The sequence below is a fragment of the Ornithorhynchus anatinus genome, chromosome 3 (assembly GCF_004115215.2).
Source record: "Ornithorhynchus anatinus isolate Pmale09 chromosome 3, mOrnAna1.pri.v4, whole genome shotgun sequence".
In the NCBI taxonomy this organism is placed as follows: Eukaryota; Metazoa; Chordata; class Mammalia; order Monotremata; family Ornithorhynchidae; genus Ornithorhynchus; species Ornithorhynchus anatinus.
The window spans coordinates 127,968,150-127,984,588 of record NC_041730.1 but is presented as its reverse complement, the minus strand read 5'-3'; the positions used below and the strand labels follow the sequence as shown (position 1 = coordinate 127,984,588).

The 16,439-nt window shown below is 47.9% G+C and overlaps 1 protein-coding gene across 9 annotated transcripts in view; it reads right to left on the bottom strand.

Annotated features, from left to right (window-relative positions):
- Nucleotides 1-16,439, bottom strand: part of MAPK8 (mitogen-activated protein kinase 8) — a 105,566-nt gene that overhangs the window by 67,443 nt on the left and 21,684 nt on the right. Inside the window, exon 2 of one of the 9 annotated variants that reach the window (XM_039911618.1) lies at nucleotides 8,809-8,826. The exons of 6 other annotated variants lie outside the window; for them this stretch is intronic. The gene's annotated coding sequence lies outside the window, so the exon portion shown is untranslated. 2 more of the 9 variants (XM_039911619.1, XM_039911620.1) reach the window with 2 other exon arrangements.

The following is a 16,439-nucleotide window of genomic DNA, read 5'->3' as shown; positions in this document are numbered from 1 at the left end:
GCGGAGGGGAGAAGAAACAGGCCAAATTAGGAAAAAGGAGGAATAAAATAATAATAATGGTGGTGGTATTTGTTAAGCGCTATGTGCAAAGCACTGTACTAAGTGCTGGGGGATACAAGGTGATCAGCTTGTCCCACGTGGGGCTCACAGTTTTAATCCCCATTTTACAGATGAGGTAACTGAGGCCCAGAGAAGTTAAGTGACTTTGGAGCGGCGGAGCCATGATTAGAACCCATGACCTCTGACTCCCAAGCCCGGGCTCTTTCCACTGAGCCACGCTGTATACGCTAACATACACAGATCCATGAATAGGCACTTCCCAATTGTGTTCAAAAAAATCTGGGTGCACGTAACACTTTGAAGATTATGTTTCTGCCCATTAAGAGCAGGGAAGACTTGGGAGAAGGTAGGGAGAGTGGGAAAGGAGGGTAAGAAGAAAGAAGGAATTCCCTGGAGCTTTTTCCAGGGTCAGCAATGTGCCCAGCCTGCTGCTGCAGAGAGTAAGGAGTTTGTGCTTGATATGAAGGTTGATCGGCAACCACCGAAGATTTTTGAGGAGGGGAGTGACATGCCCAAAGCGTTTCTGTAGAAAGATAATCCAGGCAGCAGAGTGAAGTACAGACCGAAGCGGGGAGAGACGGGAGGATGGGAGATCAGAAAGGAGGCTGATGCAGTAATCCAGTCGGGATAACGAGTGACTGTACTAACAAGGTAACGGTTTGGATGGAGAGGAAAGGGTGGCTCCACAGCACTTGTGTATATATGCAAATATTAATTATTCTATTTATTTTATTAATGATGTGTATATATCTATAATTCAATTTATTTATATTGACACTATTGATGCCCGTCTGTTTGGTTTTCTGTCTCCCCGCGTCTAGACTGTGAGCCAGTTACTGGGTAGGAATTGTCTCTATTTGTGGCCGAATTGTACTTTCTAAGCGCTTAGTACAGTGCTCTGCACACTAGGTGCTCAATAAATACGACTGGATGAATGGAAGTCTAGCTTATGACAAGATTCATTTCCCACTCCTCGCTGTGTTCATTCATTCAATAGTACTTACTGAGTGCTTACTATATGCAGAGCACTATACTGAGAGCTTGGAATGTACAATTCGGCAACAGATAGAGAAAATCCCTGCCCAAAGATGGGCTCACAGTTCCGCAACTACATCCCAACCTCTCATCTGTAGACAAAACTTAGGTGTCCTAATGCGCACTGAAGTACAATCACTGGGTTTTGTGCCGTTCCGGTCGTATTCTTTCCCCACTAAATAATTTGGAACATTTGCAAGAAAAGAAAGAGAATCAAATGAAGCAAGACCTCTTATAGCCATCATCTTGAGCTCGAAGGATTCAGTTTGATTATCATTTAAATATAATTACTACCCATGCTGGTTTCCCTGGGAAATCACTTAAAATAGAGTCTTTCTTGGCTGTCCCTCTCCCCAAGCAAATCTGTTGAAGTGATGAAATGGTTGTTGCTCTAAAAAGAGCTAGGGAAGAGAGGGAGGCATGTATTATTCAGACGGCATATTACAGTTTTTATCAATCAGTCACATTTATTCAATGCTTACTAAATGCAGAATACTGCAGGAAGCGCCTGGGAGGGTACAGTACAGCGGAATTAGCAGAAACGCTCCCTGCCCACGATGAGCTTACAGTCTGAAGGGGGAGATGGACACGAATACGAATTTGTCGTAGATTTCCCCCACCCCATTAGAGAAATGGCTATATTTCCCCCAAATCTAAAAGGGCTGAATAACGAAGGTTTGGGGAAAAGCAGGGGGTAAGCTAGCCCAGAATCTACAAAAACGGGCAGGCCGTGTAACCCCACTCCTCAAGAAACTCCACTGGTTGCCCCTCCACCTTTGCAACAAACAGAAACTTCTCACCATTGGCTTTAAGACTCAGTCACCTTGTCCCCTCCTAATAATAATGTATTTGTTAAGTGCTTACCATGTGCAGAGCACTGTTCTAAGCCTTGGGGTAGACACAGGGTAATCAGGTTGTCCCACGTGAGGCTCACAGTTAATCCCCATTTTACAGATGAGGTAACTAGGGCACAGACAAGTTAAATGACTTGCCCACAATCACACAGCTGCCGAGTGGCAGAGCCGGCATTCGAACCCATGACCTCTGACTCCCAAGCCCGGGCTCTTTCCACTGAGCCAGGCTGCTTCTCCAACTTCACTCTGCCATTCTCCTACTACCACCCAGCCCCCACGCTTCACTTTTCTCATGCTAACCTTCTCCCTGTGCTTCGATCTCTTCTACCTCACCGCCGACCTCCTGCCCACATCCTGCCTCTGGCCTGGAATGCCCTCTCTCCTCATATCTGACAGGCCACCACTCCCCCGCAATTCAAATCCCCATTAATAACAACAATAATAATAATGATGATGGTATTTGTTAAGCGCTTACTCCTACGAGTACTTACGAGTGGTAAGAGTACGAAGAAGCAGCGTGGCTGAAGAAGCAGCGTGGCTCAGTGGAAAGAGCCCGGGCTTAGGAGTCAGAGGTCATGGGTTCTAATCCCAGCTGTGGGACTTTGGGCAAGTCACTTCACTTCTCAGTGCCTCAGTGACCTCATCTGTAAAATGGGGATTGAGACTGTGAGCTTTACGTGGGACAATCTGATTACCCTGTATCTACCCCAGCGCTTAGAACAATGCTCGGCACATAGTAAGCACTTAAATACCAACATTATTATTATTATTTTACAAAGCGCTGTTCTAAGTGCTGGGGAGGATACAAGGTGATCAGGTTGTCCCACAGGGGATTCACAGTCTTAATAATAATAATAATAATGATGGCATTTGTTGAGCACGTACCATGTGCAATGCACTGTTCTAAGCGCTGGGGGGGCGGGGAGATACAAGATAATCAGGTTGTCGTCCCACATGGGGCTCACAGTCTTAATTCTCATTTGACAGATGAGGGAACTGAGGCACAGAGAAGTGAAGTGACTTACCCAAAGGCACCCAGCTGACAAGCAGCAGAGTCGGGATTAGAACCCATGACCTCTGACTCCCAAGCCCGTGCTTTTCCACTGAGCCACGCTGCTTCCCCGTTTTCCCCATTAATAATAATAATGTTGGTATTTGTTAAGCGCTTACTACTTGCAGAGCACTGTTCTAAGCGCTGGGGTAGATACAGGGTAATCAGGTTGTCCCACATGAGGCTCACAGTTAATCCCCATTTTACAGAAGAGGTAACTGAGGCACAGTGAAGTGACTTGCCCACAGTCACACAGCTGACAAGCGGCAGAGCCGGGAATCGAACCCATGACCTCTGACTCCGAAGCCCAGGCTCTTTTCACTGAGCCACTTTACCCACATCTCCTCCAAGAGGCCTTCCCCGACGCAGCCTTTCTTTCCTCCTCTCCCACTGTGTCAGCCTGACTCGCTCCCTTTAGTCATCCCCCCTCCCGGCCCCATGGCACTTATGTAATTTATTTATATTAATGTCTGTCTCCCCCTCTAGACTGTAAGCTCATTGTGGGCAGGGAATGTTTCTGTTTATTGTTGTATATTACTCTCCCAAGAGCTCAGTACAGTGCTCTGCAAACAGCAGGCACTCGATAAATAAATATGACTGACTGGCTTCAAACTAACAGAATTAATGGACTCTTTCCCTGCCCGAAGGACAAGGTGACCTTTCGAGAGACTGCCTAGATTTATGGCTCATTTCCTCTTAAACAGTCACTGTTAATATGCAAGCACTGTATTAAACACTTGGGAGAGTATGAAAAATTAGCAGGCATCATCCTCGCCCTCAAGTTTCTCGTCCCTTGATTGACACTAAAAGGAATTAAACAGAAAGCAGGACGGCCTTCGCAAAGAGCTTGGGAGACAAGATCACCAGGGATTTAATCTCAACTCTGCCAATGGCCTGCTGTGAGACCTTGGATGGGTCACCACTCCGTGTACCTCAATTTCCCCATCTGTACGGTAGGGATAATCATCCGCCTCTCCCCACCGGTTAGATTGTGAGCCTCAGGTAGAACGGGGGCTGTAACTGATCCAATGATCCGGTATCTACCCCCACGTCCAGCACGGTGCTGGGAAAAATACTAAGCACTTGATAAATACCACGTGAGGAAGAATATATAGAGGGCTTGATGGTTTAGGTCCGCTGAACGGAAGACGTACCTCAGTGCTTCCAGAGAGCGCGAGTACTTAAATGCGTAGGTGGTCCGGAAGTGCTAAAGTGGCAGATTGGCCGATACAGACGGGTAACGATCGGAAATTAGATTGGGAAATGGGATTTCACAGGGGCTTGAAGATGGAGGCACCGTAGATGGTCTGATATGAAGAAGGATGGAGTTCCGGGAAGGGTGTGAGCGAGAGGCGGTGGGAGCGACGAGACCAAGGGAGCGAAAACGCTCCTTGCCAGCTTATTTACTTGCCCTCATGTTACGGATCCTAGCCCATTCTTTAATACTTCCTAACCTCAACTCAATGCCCAAAGTCTTCACTCTGGGTAACCCTCCAGGAGTGGCCCAAATTTTGAAATGTTACACCTGAAGAGGGACTAACCCCTTGATGGGCAGGGATTGTCTCAATCTGTTGCCGAACTGTGCATTCCAAGCACTTCGTACAGCGCTCTGCACACAGTAAGCGCTCAATAAATACGACAATGAATACATTTTGAGATGTCTACATCAGGTCGTTGCGGGCGGGGAACAGGTCTACCAACTCTGTTATACTGCACTCCCCCAAGCATTAGTTCAGTGCTCTGCATGCAGGCAGCCCTCAATAAAAGGGACTGATTGATTGATCTCATCTGCCTACTGGTTCCAGGATTATAAATGCCTGAAATATAGAAGAACAGCCTGGTTGGGGTCAGGGGAGATAAGAGAAGACAACAAAATCTGTCATTCGGGGTCATTAAGTTATTTCCCATCTGGGGCTTTTTTGTTGTAAAAGGAAGCCAGGAAGACTTTCTCCAGCTTGGCCCAGTGGAAAGGGCATGGGTCCGGGAGTCAAGAGGTCATGAGTTCTAATCCCGCCTCCTCCACTTGTCTCCTGTGCGACCTTGGGCAAATCACTTAACTTCTCTGGGCCTCAGTTATCTCATCAGTAAAATGGGGATTGAGACTGAGGCCCCTGTGGGACAGGGACTGCGTCCGATCTGATTTGCTTGAACCCACCTTCCCATTCCCCAAGTGCTTAGTTGAATGGCTGAAACATTGTAAATGCTTAACAAAAAACTACCACCATCAACACCTCCCTCAAAAAAAAATGCATGGGGCATTTATATATAATCATATAAACCAATCAGTCATACTGGAGAAGCAGTGTGGCTCAATGGAAAGAGCCCGGGCTCGGGAGTCAGAGGTCATGGGTTCAAATCCCAGCTCCACAGCTTCTCAGCTGTGTGACTTTGGGCAAGTCCCTTAACTTCTCTGTGCCTGAGTTACCTCATCTGTAAAATCTGTAAAATTAAGCCTGTGAGCCCCACATGGGACAACCTGATCACCATGTCTTCTCCCCGGCGCTTAGAACAGTGTTTTGCACATAGTAAGCGCTTAACATGTATTAGGAGCTACGGTGCGCAGAGCACTGGATTAAATGTTTGGGAGAGCATAATACAACAGTGATCACACATTCTGTGCCCACAAAGAGTTTACAGTCTAGAAGGGGGACAGATATTAATATAAACTATGGATGTTCTTGTAAGTGCTGTGGGGCTGGGAAGGGGGATGAATAAAGGGAGCAAATCAGGGAGACACAGAAGGGAGTGCGGAAGAGGAAATGTGCAGTTAGTCACGGAAGGCCTCTTGGAGAGGATATGCCTTCAATAAGGTTTGGAAAATGGGGAGAGTAACTAACGGATAAGAAGCGGGAGGGCATTCCGGGACAGAGGCAGGAGGTGGATGGGAGGTCAGCGTCGGGACAGACGAGATCAAGGTATAGCCTACGTATACGATGCAATCAGATTAGTTCTGAAGCCTTTCAAGATCATTTTCCCGGTCCCCAGAAATCATTTGTACTGAACCATGAAGGTACCTTACATTTAGGTAACAGCCCACACTGCTTTTAGGCAGTTCGTACAACTTTTATAACAGAATTATTTTAAACCTGTCATGATTTTTTTTTCATTTTCCAGTTTGCATATGGGTCAAACCTTCTGTTTGGAGCCCATGAAGTAATTGGAATAATGTTTACCTCTGTGGAAATGCAGAAAACCCTAAAAGGATATAATTACTTCTTTATTGCTACTGAACATTTAACATGGTAATGGTCTCTCCCTAGTGAAAAAAATAACCGAATAAAATAAAATTGCAAGAAGCTCTGAACTACACCAAAGAGATTTCACGTTTTAGGTGGTTTATTACGGATAAGTGGATTCCTTTCAACAGTGACCTAAGTCAAAAAAAAAAGCAAAATCACCAGGGTGCAGAAGCATGGCCTAGCAGAAAAAGCACAGGCCTGGGAGTCTGAGGACCTGAGTTCTAATCCCACTCCTCTACTTGCCTGCTGTGTGACCTTGAGCAAGTCACTTAACTACTCTGTGCCACGGTTACCTCATCTGCAACTGAGTGACCTCAGTCCCCTTTAGACTGTGAGCTCGTCGTGGGCAGGGAACGTCACTGTTTGTTGTTGCATTGTACTTTCCCAGGCATATATTACGTCATACATTACGTAGCTACAGATTACGGTACTTGTTAAGTGCTTACTATGTGCCAAGCACTGTTCTAAGCGCTGGAGTAGATACAAGTTAATCAGGTTGGACACGGTCCCCTGTCCCACATGGGACTCACTGTCTCCATCCCCATTTTGCAGATGAGGTAACACTGAGGCACAGAGAAGTTAAGTGACTTGCCCAAAGTCACACAGCAGCCACGTGGAGGACCTGAGATTAGAGCCCAGGTCCTGCTGACACCCAGACCCACGCTCTGTACAGTACGCCACGCCGCGTCTAGGTGCTTGGGAGAGAATCACGTTCCTTTACCTCAATGACCTCCTAATTTCAACCTCATCTGCACAACCCGCTCCTCTAATGCCAACCTTCTCTCGGTACCTCGCTCTCACCTCTTCGATACTGCCTTTTTGCCCACGTTCTCCCTCCCGCTTCTTATCCGACAGGCCACCACTTTTATCACCTTCAAAACCCTCCTAAAAATCACATCTTCTCCCAGAGGGCTTCTCCGATTAGCCATTTTCTCTAACCACCATCCCCTCTGGTCCGCCAGGCACTTGACGCTGTGCGTCTTAAGCACTTTGATGCTCCCCGCAGCACCATGGCACTTAGAGAAGCAGCGTGGCTCAGTGGAAAGAGCCCGGGCTTGGGAGTCAGGGGTCATGAGTTCGAATGCCGGCTCTGCCACTTGGCAGCTGTGTGACTGTGGGGAAGTCACTTAACTTCTCTGTGCCTCAGTTACCTCATCTGTAAAATGGGGATTAACTGTGAGTCTCACGTGGGACAACCTGATTACCCTGTATCTACCCCAGCGCTTACACCAGTGCTCGGCACATAGTAAGCGCTTAACAGATACCAACATTATTATTATTACTTACTTATATACATATTCTTATACTCTATATTTCTCCTGGTATTTAATGTCTGTCTTCCCCTGCAGCCTAAGTTCCTGTGGGCAGAGATCACATCTTCCAACTCTTATTATATGGCATGTTCCCAACCACTCAGTAAATTTCTCTGCACAAGGGAGAATCCACCAATCAATAAATATCATTGACTGACTGAATTGGTATACATTATCCCAACTCTCAAGGAGCTTACATTCTAGTGGGGGAGACCGACATTAAAATTATGATAGGTACCTCTAGTCTGATGCTTCCCCTAAGTGCTGCGGGGCAAACATCAGAGGGCTTAAGAGGTACGGACCCAAGTGCACAGGTGACAGAGACGGGAGGTGCGTAGGGTGGGGAAGTGAGAGGATATTCAGGAGGAGATAAGACTTTAGCAGGGCTTTGAAGGAGGGGCAAAGTGGCAAAATGGAACTCTCAACCTGATTTAATTTTCCTGGAAGGTGTGCTTATCAAAATACAACTCATTCCCTGATCCGATTTTTTATTCTGATATATACACCCCCTTTCTTCAAGGACCTAACGCTTCTTATGCATATCGTCATCAACCCCCAATAATGTCTCCAATAGAAGTGGGGCAGTTCTGGGGAATTAAGCTATTAGATTGGGACCACGGGCAAGTAAGGGATTCTGGGACTACACTGTAGTGTCCTGGCTGACTCAAGCCATTAGGGTCTTGTCCTCTCACGCATCACCGCAGACCCCAAGAACTGTGTATCCAAGGAGGAAATGTTGAAAAAGTAGGTGTGATTTTCCAGTACTTATCCCGAAAGGGTGCTGTACTTTGGGTAAAAGCATACTATCCTCTCTACAAAAAGGCATTAGCCACTCATTTGACTGTAGAGTTGAGAAACAGGCTGTGTTTATTATATCACAGCTACCATGAGGCCTTCCTCCAGGCCACCTTTCCAACTCTGGCTGTGGGAGTGATAGGCGGCATATCCCGAACACACGACCCCCCTCCCCGCCTTAGCTGGACATTGTAACTCTCCGGCTAGAAGCCCCTCCCGAACTCCCCCCCGGGGCCCCGTGTGCCCCACCCGGGGGGATGTGAGGATGGCTTTTGGACCACGGTAGCAGAGGCATCAGAAACCAGAGAAGCCTGGGTGCGGTCCTGCTCTCTGGTTGGCTTTTTTAAGCAAGATGGCTGAAAATTAGCTGTCTTCAGAGTAACCTGTGGTAGGCTTATGCTGATCACTCCTTCTGCACATACACCCCACAATGGAAAATCAGGAGCTGCTTCTCTAAGCACCTTTGTAAGGGAGGAACCCTAGGAAGAGAACAGAAGAGAGGCAAGATATTCACTGTAAACCACAGCGGGGAAAATGAAGACGAGGAAACACGTTAAAGTGCCATCTACGGTCCCAAGAATACGCATAACCCTGAGCTACATACTCTATTTTGCAGGTGTATCCCAGAGGCGGAACCAATTAATTAATGGTATTCATCGAGGGCTTACTGTGTGCAGGGCACTGTACTAAACACTTGGGAGAGAACAACAGAGTTGATAGACACACTCTCTGCCTGTCCCCTGAATGCTACATCCAATCATTGAAGGTAAAGCAATTTCTATCCCTTTCTCTGTTATCAGAAGTTGTTTCTGCCCTTTCATGACAACCCCCCTCCACTCCCCGTTCTCCAGCAGATTTTTTTTCCTTCCTTTTTTCAACTGACAGCACACTCAGCTCTTTCGCTAGGCACTTTGGACAGAATGCCAGAGCGGAATTAGAGAACATTCTTCCCAATCCATCTGGGCAGAGAGCGTTGTGATGTGGGAAGAAATGGTCGGGCACATACGTGCAAGTGTTGGGGAAGACACGAGCAGACCTTAAAGCAGGATTCTCCACGAACTCTCATCGGAGACCTGACTGTACAGACCTTCACACCCACTAATAAAATCCCGGGGCCCCAAAGCAAGACAATACATCCTCTCGCTCGACACACTTCTTCTCTGCGGCCTCTTATCCTAGCCGACAACCCACTCATTCTTCACCCCCTCAAACCAGCCCCTCTCCCCCATATGCTCTTTTTTTCACCCACTTTCTCTTGCATTCTTTCTATTTTCGCCTCAAGTTTCTTCTGGGGAGAGTAGGAGGTGATAGAGAAAGAGAATGATGTTCTCTTTCTCTCTCTCCCTCCCCCTCTGTTTGAGATATATCCACGAGAGGGCTTCCAGAAAGCAACACAATTAGAAACAGCCATTTGCTACGCAGCCACTGTGTGCAGCACACTGAGCAAGGCAAATTACAGAACATACGTAAGTGGCAGACCGAGGCCTGATGCCCCCAGATGGCCCCAGGTCCGAGGAGTGGTTGGTTGATGGAAAGGACTGAGGGCAAGGAGGAAGGAGGGCATTTGGGGGCTGAGGTTGCAATATCCCGACTCTGCCCCTTGTCAGCTGTGTGACTTTGGGCAAGTCACTTCACTTCTCTGTGCCTCCGTTACCTCATCTGTAAAATGGGGGTGAAGACTGTGAGCCTCACGTGGGACAACCTGTTGACCCTGTATTTCCCCCAGTGCTTAGAACAGTGCTCTGCAGATAGTAAGCGCTTAAATACCAACATTATTTAATAGCGATGGTGGAGCTTTCTTCAGCGCTTACCACAATGTTTGGCCCACAGTAAGTGCTTAACAAATACCATCATTATTATTAACCACTTCGAACTCTTGAAGATCGGCCACTGAGCCGCTTGGCTGCCGCTACGGAGTTCCAAACCGCTTCAGAGAAGCTTCAAGTGCTTAGTACGGTGCTTTGCACCCAAAAAGCACTCAGTAGATATGATTGACTGAGGACAACCTTGGGAGCTGGACCCAAACCAGCACCTGAGGCGATGGATGGAGACATTATTCAATGGTTATAAAGACTGCGTGCCCTGCTACTGGGTGAATCGCTCGGAAAATTGACGGTGTGCTTACTGTGTACAGGGCACTGTACTAAGCCTTTGGGATAGTACAATATAATACCGTGGGCATTTTTTTTGCCCACAGGAAGCTTTCAGTCTCCAGAGGGAGACAGACTTTAAAATAGGCTAGGGATGGGGCAATAATACAGTATATTTTACCCAAGCAATTGTGGGGCTGGGGGGGGGGGGGGGGCATATCTAAATGCTTATGGGGATCCAGTGAAAAGAGCACCACTCTGGAAATCAGGTGGCCTGGGCTCTAGTCATTCATTCATTCAATCGATCACATTTATTGAGCACTTACTGTATGCAGAGCACTGTACTAAGCGCTTGGAATGTACAACTCAGCAACAGACAGAGACAATCCCTGCCCAACAACGGGTTAGCTCTCCCTGCTGGAGCCCAAGCCGTCGGGGGGGGGGGGTGTTATGGGGGCGGGGGGGGGAAGATTTGTGATCTAAGAACTACACAGGGCGTTCCGAGGTGGACGGGCTCAGCAGAAATGCTGGACAGCACAACACACACACACACAAATAAATTAAAAAAAATAATAAATTGGGCTAATGGCACAGCTCTGTCCTAAGCACTTGGGATAATACGATACAGTGGAGTGGGAAGACATGTTCCCTACTCACGAGGAGCTTAGCAACAGGTGGTGGGGTTCTACAGTATTCTTGGAAGGAAGAAAGGAGTTCAGCTCCTCCAAGAGGCCTTCCCAGACTGAGCTACCCCCTTTTCCCTCTACTCCCCCTCTACACTCTGCTCCTCCCCCTTCACCTCCCCTCAGCTGAGCCCCCTTTCCCTCTGCTCCTTCCCCTTCCCCCTCAGCACTGTGCTCATTTGTATCTATTATTACCCTATTTGTTAATGAGGTATGCATCCCCTTGATACTATTTATCGTGAAAATGTTGTCCTGTTTTTGTTTCGTTCTGTTCTGCTCTGCCGTCTGTCTCCCCCGATTAGACTGTGAGCCCGTCCCTGGAGAGGGATGGTCTCTATCTGTTGCCGAACTGTACATTCCAAGCGCTTAGTACAGTGCTCTGCACATAGTAAGCGCTCGGTAAATACTACTGAGTGAATGAATGAAAGTAGCTTGGGGTTGGGTTCAGGTAAAATGGGGACCCAGGGTAGAAGTGGCTCAAAGTTAAGTGTCCAGAGATCCCTATATTGTCCTGTGGTGCAGACCAGCTGAAGGAGCCCAATTATGCACATAAACTAGGACGACTCAGGACTAAGGAATTGGAAAACTCACACGTCATTCTTAACATACCATTTAAAAAAAAATCCATGGGAACACAAACAATTTAGCCAAATGATGTAAATAAAAATAGGAGGAAACAGGGCGGGTCATCTTGGGAGAGAGAGGGGAAGGGGAAACAGCATGGGCTACTGGCAAGAGCATGGGCTTGGGAGTTAAGGATGTAAATTCTAATCCCGGCTCTGCCACTCGTCTGATCTGTGACCTTGGGCAAGTCGCTTTGCTTCTCTGTGCCTCAGTGACCTCGTCTGTAAAACGGAGATTAAGACTGTGAGCCTCATGTGGGACAGAGACTGTGTCCAACCTGATTACCTTGAATCCACTCCAGTGTTTAGAAGAGTGCTTGGCATATAGAAAGCAATTTACAAATACCCTACAGGTAATTGCCTACTCCCATGACCTAACAAAGGTGAGGAGAAGGAAGCAGGTGCCTGGACTCTCTTGGGCTACTGCATGTGGGCTCCTACATGGGCCCCTGGGGCCACAAACACTAAGGAGGGATGCTGGGAATCCTTCAGGGATGCACTAGTAGGCTGGCGCCAGAATAGCCATAACATTCTCCTTTCTCCAGACTGATGGTCCTGGTATCAGGTGAGAACACTTTCGGGCAACTGGATAATAATAATAATAATGTTGGCATTTGTTAAGCTCTTACTATGTGCAGAGCACTTTTCTAAGCGCTGGGGTAAACACAGGGGAATCAGGTTGTCCCACGTGGGGCTCACGGTCTTAATCCCCATTTTACAGATGAGGGAAGTGAGGCACAGAGAAGTCAAGTGACTTGCCCACAGTCACACAGCTGACAAGTGGCAGAGCTGGGATTCGAACTCATGAGCCCTGACTCCAAAGCCCGTGCTCTTTCCACTGCGCCACGCTGCTTCTCTGGATGAGGTAACGGGGACCAATGTCAAAGAGAGAAGAAGTATGGCTTAATGGAAAGAGGCCGGGCCTGGAAGTCGGAGACTCCAATCCCCACATGGCCGTTCGCCTGCTGTGAGACCTTGAGCCAGTCACAACTTCTCTGGGCCTCCATTTCCTCACCTCTAAGTGGGAACTCAATACCTGTTCTCCCTCCTACTAAGACTGAGCCTCAAATGGGACAGGGACTGTCTGACCTGATGATCTTGGATCTACCCTCATGCTCAGTAATATGTGTAGCACACTGAAAAAATATCCATCACATTTATTGAACGCTTACCGTGTGCAGACAACTCTACTAAGCACTTGGGAGAGTACAATGTAACAGAGTTGGTAGACACGTTTCCTGCCCACAACGACCTTGCAGTTTAAGAGGGTGACACAGACATTTATATAAACAAATTACAGATATACACCTACGTGCTGAGGGGATGAGGGAGGGGTGAATAAAGGGTATAAAATATGGAGATTACCGCTCCTCCATGCAGGTAGATAGCATATAGCAGAGGAGTCCTCACCAATCATCGGCATTTATTGCAGTTATTCTGTGCCGAGCACTGTGCTAAGCATTTGGGAGAGAGTAAGTAGATGTGCTCCCTGACCGTAAAGGGCCTTACAAAAGGCTTCCCGGCTCTTCCAGGCTCCAGGAAGGCCAGTTTCCCTCAACCACGGCTTAGGCAAGGAGTTCACTCAAGCCCAGGGAAGGGGTTAAGAGTCCATCAGGGTCTTGGGGACTGGAGTGCTTCCTCTGGCCCAAGAGACACCTCTGTAGGTCCTTAAAAAAAAAAAGGAATCCAATGTCTGGAATCCACTGTGACACAGTTCTTGCTGCCAAGAGGGGGAACCAGCCAGGGGCTTTTCCACAGAGAAAGGTGGATGGGTACCTCTCTCTAATCAGGATAATTGTCTTAGCTTTCCTCGATTCTGTAGCGTTTGAATGAGCATCTATTTTGGACGAAAGGGCCATGAAGATCTAGCCTTTTTCTGAGGACTTCCGATGGCATCTTGGCAGCAGCGGCAATGCCGATCCGGATCTGTGGGGGCTCCTCGAGTCTTTGGTCTCCATCTGCTCCAGTGCTCCATTCATCTATTTTCAGCTATTCATTTCTTCCACCCAACCCGTTTCTGGTCTTTTTGAGTTCTTTGCCCTCTGATTATATCAGGAGAGAAACTGTTGCCAATCCGATCTTGTCACAGATCCAGACACATTTAACCACATTATTTCTCTTCAAATTGTCTTTTGTGGTTCTCAGTAATTCTCAAAGATTCCGCATATCAGAATCATGCTCATTCTCTTGTGTTTAAGGAGGCATTTTTGGGATCTCCATTCTGCAGGTCCCTTCCCACAGGCATTTAGATTTTTGAGCCTCCACTAGGCTAGGAATTACAGCTGAATTATTACCTTGTACCTTTCCCCAGCCATTAAGACAGTGTTCTGCACTCAGTAAGCATTCAACAAATGGAATAATTAAATTCAAGTTCTAGGAGGGGAAAACAAACTCCTTTCAAAAGTGGTAATTCTGGAATTCCCCAGTGAGGCCTAGTGGAGAAAGCACAGGCGAGAGAGTCAAGGGACCTGGGCTCTGCTACTTCCCTGCTGGGTGACCTTGGCCAAGTCACTTCACTTTTTTGTGCTTCAGTTTCCTCATCTGTAAAGTGGGTTAAATATCTATTCTCCCTCCTTAAACAGTAATCCCCACGTGGGACAGAGATTGGAGCCAACCTGATTATCATGTTCCAACCTCAGTGCTCTGCAGTGTATAGCCCATAATGATGGCATTTTAAGCACTTACCTTGTGCCAATCATTGTTCTAAGCACGGGGTTGGTACAAATCAATCGGGTTGGACACATTCCTTGTCTCATATGGGGCTCACAGTCTTAATCTCCGTTTTACAGATGAGGGAATTGAGGCACAGAGAAGTGACTTGCCCAAGGTCGCACACGAGGCAAGTGGTGGAGTCAGGATTAGAACTCAGGTCCTTCTGACTCCCAGACCCGTGCTCTATCTACTACGCCACGCGTGAGCACTTAATGAATACAGTTATCCTTGTGTGTTGAAAATTGATAGAGGTGCTGAATTCAAATTCAGAGCTCCCCTAAATTAGCCAGCTGCTTCGAGCCAGACCTTTCCTTAGAAATCCAATACCCTAGCTTCCTTTAAAATTCTCTAGAGAAATCATTCCAATGATTTATTTTTAATACCCTACCAAGTCTCCCTACCGCACTGTAACCCTAATATAGAAGACTCCAGGGTGACTGCAGTGAAGAGTCAAACAAAAGGGTCATTCCCTTTTAACGGGAACAAAGACGACGCCATACGCATTTCGCGATCCTTCTTTTCCGAAGACAGCCCTGGAAGCGAGACCCTAGCCCTCCATGTGAGTGAGGGGGCAAAGAATGGTGAATGAGCGACACCCCGCCGCGCTGCTGGAGCTGGACGATCATGTCAGTCCATCTTATTTATGGAGTGCTCACTGTGTGCACCGCCCTGTACTAAGCACTGGGGAGAGTAGGATATCATGATAACAGACACATTCCCTGCCCACAACGAGTTTACGGTCCCCATCCTAAATGCAGCTGCTCAGACATCCGGGATGTTGCCTAGTGCAGCGGCTTCATCGGCAAACGATTTGCGTTTAAGGACAAAGAGAATGGGACCCAGCTGCTTCTCGAGCCACCGTGATGGTTTGCTTAGAATCATCCACACCCTCCGTTGGCCCCTTGATGATGATGACGGCATTTGTTAAGCGCTTACGATATGCTGAGCACTGTCCTAAGCGCTGAAGACAATCAGCGGGCATTGTGAGAGAGCTGAGTCAGGTTAGGAATGCAGCCTGTGGCTCTAACAAGGTGGTGCCCAAAGCAAGTCACTGAACAGTTGATCCGTCACTAAATCCTGTCGGTCCCACCGTCACAACACGGCTAAAATCTGCCCTTTCCTCTCCATCCAAACTGCTAGCAAATTACTACAATCACTCATCCCATCCTGATTGGATTACTGCATCAGCCTCCCTGACCTCCCAGCCTCCTGTCTCTCCCCACTCCAGTCTAACCTTCACTCGGCTGTCCATTTTTCTTCAAATATGCTCGGGAATGCCACCCTCTTCCTCAAGAAACTCCAGTGGTTGCCCGTCCACCTCCGCATCAAAGAGAAACTCCTCACCGCTGGCTCTGAAGTCCTCAATCACCTTGCCCCGTCCTACCTCACCCCGCTATTCTCCTACTACAACCCAGCCCGCGCACTTCGCTCCTCTAACGCTCACCTTCGCACTATCCCTCCATCTCGTCTATCTCGCCGCCGACCCCTAACCCACATTCTGCCTCTGGCCTGCAACGCCCTCCCTCCTCAAATCCGACAGTTACTCTCCCCCGCTTCAAGGCCTTACTGAAGACACATCTCCTCCAAGAGGCCCTCCCCACCTTTCCTCATCTCCTGTTCCGCCGCAGACTGAGCCCCACCTTTCCTCATCTCCCGCTCCGTTCTGCATCACCCTGACCTGTTCCCTTTGCTCTTCCCCGCTCCCTGCACCACAGCACTTATGTACATATCTATCGTTTATTCATTTGTATTCAAGTCCGTCTCCCCCTTCTAGACCGTAAGCTCCTTGTGGGCAGGGAACGCGTCTGTTTATGGGTCAGTAACTCTCCCAAGGGCTTGGGAGTACAGTGCTCTGCACCAAACAAGCGCTCAATAAATACGATTGAATGAATGCATTAGCTCCGCGTGGGCCCTTGAAAACAGCAGCAGCAGACACTGCTGTGCTTCCTCCACTCTTTACGCCGTCGAGTGAGGTGCTAACCTC